At 34.1% G+C, this 5,227-nt stretch overlaps 1 pseudogene; it reads left to right on the forward strand.

Moving 5' to 3' along the window:
- Positions 1 to 3,937: 3,937 nt before the first annotated feature.
- Positions 3,938 to 4,870, forward strand: LOC124989559 (olfactory receptor 2J3-like; annotated as a pseudogene).
- Positions 4,871 to 5,227: the final 357 nt, after the last annotated feature.

The following is a 5,227-nucleotide window of genomic DNA, read 5'->3' on the forward strand; positions in this document are numbered from 1 at the left end:
CCCAAAGTAGAATACTTGACAAATTATTTCTCAAATTTTTGTTTTAAGCAAATGCAAATCTGTTCCTCTTTTGGAAAATACAGATCAAAGCATTTTTCTTCAGTGATGGTCAGACTATTCATTACAATCATGATAATCCTCTAATGCTGATGGCTTTCTTGTGATTTTTCTAACCAGGACAAGTCCTTGAAAGACATTAATAGACACATTGAGATTTACCATCCCAATGGTTCAGTCAAGGAAACCAAGTCACATTCTTTTTTTGTTCCCACAAAAACCCACAGGGTCTAAGATAAGGGTCAATCCCCTGACACACTGATTGCCCTTATGAGTTTCTCTTTGGACTAAAAATACTTTTAGGAAACTCAGGAGTTTCTTTTCTGTACCAATGATAATCAGCTTTAGCAAAGCAGAGTTAATTAGTAAAGCAGAGTTACTTTAAGACTCTCATTTGCTGATTTGATTTAGTCAAATTTAAGGTATTGCTGGTGATGGCAAAGGGACTAAGACCAGGGCTCAGATCATTCACAAATAAGGAAGGATAGATAAGGAAGATGATATGTAGGGAATGTGAGCAGACACAGGAAGGATGGAAGTAAAAGGAATCGCTCAAGTACAAATTCAGCACTAGGTAAGAGCATATTAGGATGAAAAAAAAATGTTGGTTAGTGAAGAACAAATGGGAAAAGTGACCACTTTTCCTTGTATGGTGCTGATGACTTTCAAACCTAGAGGAGAGAATTTATCTTTAGCCCATAAAAGCAGCTTTGGAGAAGAACTTTATTTCCTTCCCCTCCAGTAAGAAAAAAACTAAACCATAAAATTCCTACCTTCTTTCCCTCCAGTGAGAAAAAAACTAAAGCATAAAATTTCTACTTTCTTGTGTCTGGTATAGGCATATCTTTGTCATCTCAAATCCCTTCCTAATCTTTCTTCGTAAGAACACTGGTGGTTTATAAAATAAATTAAGATTGTGTATCAGTCACTTTGTTTTAATTAATGTACTGAGTCATGGAGGCAACTGTATAAGGAAAAAGAAAATTACAAGTTTTGAGGGGAAATAACTACGAGATTTGAGTTCATACTTCTATGTATCATTTCCACTTCTAAGGAAATTTCAAAAATTGTTCTGGAAAATTACCATTATCTCTCAAATAGATATCATGAAGGAATATTCATAATTTACTCTTTTATTATTGCTGTTTTGGGATTTTATTGCTTTTTAAAAATTATACTGGCTGATTATTCTTCAGGCTTTCTGAGTTGTGGAAAGTAGTCTGTGTTGTGTAACAACTGATAAATGATTATCTAATTGACCAATACCAATAAATTACAAGATACAAATCAATCTTAAAACCTTGGTGCTGAACTGAATGATACTAATTTTCCTGTTGGAAACCAACCTATTAGTTACTCTTGGCATCGTTTCCAAGAGTTGGATTTATAAAACATAACATTTCTGAGACTTCCAAAGAAGTAGAGCACAGTGGCTCTACTGTAACTTCTTTCTTTTCCTGTTGTTGCTTATTAGGAAACATGAAAGGATGTGTAGACCATGAAAGCAGTGGAAGAGAAGGAGGATTTGGCAAAGCTGGAGGAAATCAATAATTCAGAGAAAAAGAGGACATTTAAATGGTAGGTCGTGTATTGTCACAATAAGTATAGATCAAATGGAAGTATTCATCTTTCTGAAGAAAGATCAAGAAACTGCAGGAGAAAAATATTAGCCTAAGGTTCATACCTATATATATATTTTTTTAACAAAATGTAAGTCTCACTAGGAGTAATTTATTAAATGATCAAATAGGTTTAGTGTTTTGATTAAGTATGCATACTAAATGAAAAAAATAATTCATTATTGCGTAGTTTGGAGAATTAAAACATAAAAATATGTAGTAATTACAACTTGTGCTTAGAATTTAAGCACTTTATCAGTTATTAACCTAGAGAAAAGGACATCACGTAGGAACCTGCCTCAGACCCTGTGGTTCAGATCAGCCCGTGATGTTGTCATGAGGTTCCTCTTCATTGACTGTTGCTCAGACCTTTCCTATTTCAGTGCTAAGTCACTGAATGTTTTTAAAATTTAGTTCTATTGGTTCTTTTTCATTATACATGACAGTAGAATCCATTCTGGTATACTTACAAAAACACAGAATATATCAGACCCTAGTTCCTGTCCTTACCCTTCCCACTGAATTTTGATCTTTTCCTTAAAATTTTGTTTAAAATTTAGATGCACTTGTTCTTTAAGATAATTTTAATAATCTTTTCTTGAGATTTACATATTTTTCACATCATTAGTACTCAAAAATTGATGTCTATGTGTCTATGTGTCTGTTAGTATATCTATTTATGTTTTTTTTCCAAGTTAGATACAAGCTTTGAGTTCAAAAAAACAAATTGGATGATAAAATTCTTTCTGTAAGCACATCTAATTGAGTCTAAATATCTTTCACTCTACATAAGCAATTCAAAATCAGTACTGAAGTAGATATTTTTCTTCCTATTTTTTCATCCATATTTATGATTATTGGAATTGCATTCATTATGGTATATATCATCACACAAATAGAAGTAAACAAAAAATGTTGAAAAGAAAACTGAAGTCACTCATATGGTAACAAAGGTTGTTGGTTTTCATGGAATTGTCTTCCTGAGCTAAATTAGGAATTTTCTCCATTGTCATTTATTTCCCAGTTACCACCTACAATAGGATGACTGAAAAGAACTTGACATTTATGGTGTACTTTTTTATATAAAAATGCAAATATCTGCATTGAATACAAAATTATTTTGTAATTTCTTTTGGTAATATTTTATTTTGGAAAATACAATTTTACCCAAAATAAAATTTTACCCAAAATTTTATTGCAGTAAAACTTCACATTTACAAAAGTAATGCAAAGAACTACCATGTCACTACTATCTATCCATCATCTCTCTATTTACCTATTGATGATCTTTCTATTCTCTATCACTTCTTTAGAGCATTTGAGAGTTAGTTGGTGATGCTATTTTTTCATAAGCACTCTCTCTTTCGGTATTTATTTTCTAAGAACAAGAATAATATTTTACCATAAACTCTACACATTTAGCAAAAAATAGCAAATTTAAGAGGGAGATGATGTCATCAAATCTATAGTATGCATTTAGATATCTTCAGTTGTCTCACAAATTTTGTTAATAGCAATCATTTTCAAGTACAGGATTACAAATGGATAGTTTAACTCATTGGTCTCTTTATCATGGTCTGGTTGCTCAATCTTCATTGCCTTTATTGACTTTGACATTTTGAGTAGTACAAGCAAGTTGTTGTGTTTCATTTTGAATTGTGTCAAGTTCCTTCATTATTAGAATTAGGCCGTGCATTGTTAGCAGGAACATAACTGAAGTGATAGCGCGTCCTGTTGAGAGCATCACATGAGCAGCCACATAATGTTGATTTGTCTCAACACTGTTGATGTTGACATTCATCACATGATTATGGGGGTGTCTACCAGGTTCTGCAACTGCAAACTTTACTATCTTTCACTTTCTAATTATCTAGCAACTGGTAGAGAGATGTTTTAGACTATGTAAATAACCTGCTTCTCATCAAAGTATTGTCTATCAATTTTGTATCCATTTATGTATTCCCAAAGGCATCATTCCTTCATATTTATTAACTTAACTTCTGGCATATGAAATAACTCAGTGTATGTCATTGATATATTTCACTATTATTTTATATCAGTATCAACTTGGGAATTTTTATGTTGTTAAGTCAATTATTGTAAAAGTCTCTTAATAATCTAATTGTTCTAAAATCCAACAGTGGCAGACTTTTAAAAATGCTTTTCTTTATTTTTCATATGTCCATAAAATTCTTGGTGCATTTCCTTTTGTTTTTTGAGCTTATGTGTTATTTTTTCACTTTAAGGTAACAGAAAGCAAAATGATGAAAAATATCAACACTACTTCTGAAGGATACTTCATTTTACTGGAGTTTTCTAAATGGCCTCTTCTGGAAATAGTTCTCTTTGTGGTTATCTTGATATTCTACTTGATGACACTGCTAGGCAATTTGTTCATCATCATGCTGTCATACCTGGATTCCTGTCTCCACACGCCCATGTACTTCTTCCTCTCAAACCTCTCTTTTCTGGATCTCTGCTACACCACTAGCTCCATTCCCCAACTGCTGGTGAACCTCTGGGGCCCAAAAAAGACTATTTCCTATGCTGGTTGCATGGTTCAACTCTACTTTGTTCTTGCTCTGGGAACCACAGAGTGTGTCCTGTTGATGGTGATGTCCTATGACCGTTATGCAGCTGTGTGCAGACCCCTGCATTACACTGTCCTCATGCATCCTCGACTCTGCCAATCCTTAGCTTTGGCTTCTTGGGTAAGTGGTTTCACAAACTCAGCACTCCATTCCCTCTTTACCTTCTGGGTACCCTTGTGTGGACATTACCAAGTTGATCACTTTTTCTGTGAAGTTCCAGCACTTCTGAAATTGTCATGTGGTGATACTCATGCTGAGTTGACCCTCATGTTCACAAGCTCCATTTTTGCTCTCATACCTCTCTTCCTCATTCTAACATCTTATGCTTAACATCTTATTGCTCGGGCTGCACTGAAGATGCAGTCAACTACCAGGCTTCAGAAAGTCTTTGGCACATGTGGATCCCATCTTATGGTGGTTTCCCTGTTTTTTATTCCAGCTCTTTTTATATATCTCCAGCCACCAACAGAAAATTCTCAAGAGCAAGGGAAGTTCATTGCCTTGTTTTATACTGTTGTCAAACCAAGTCTCAATCCCCTCATCTATACCCTCCGAAACAAAGATGTCAGAGGGGCAGTTAGAAGACTAATGGGGAGAGAATGAAGTATGCATGTGGCATTAACAATGTAATGTTGCATCCAACTCTTCACCAGTGGTTTAAGGTCCATCCATTCATCCATTCCCTTTTCACTCACTGTACCAGAACTAATGAGCATATAGTCTTACAAGGTCCCAGAATTCTATCTAACAGGTACAAGCAAATACAGTCTACCTAAAAAACATTCAATTGCACAGAACACAGCCATGTAAAATTAAGACCAGTACAGTGATATTTTACTGATATTTTTCCATATCACAATTCTAATGTGATTCTAAAACCTTCCCATAATTGAGAATGAGGTGTGAGATTTATCGTAAATATTGATAAAAGAGCAGTTTTTAATTCCTATGGAGAGATGA

This window comes from Sciurus carolinensis, chromosome 7 (genome assembly GCF_902686445.1).
Source record: "Sciurus carolinensis chromosome 7, mSciCar1.2, whole genome shotgun sequence".
Lineage (NCBI taxonomy): Eukaryota > Metazoa > Chordata > Mammalia > Rodentia > Sciuridae > Sciurus > Sciurus carolinensis.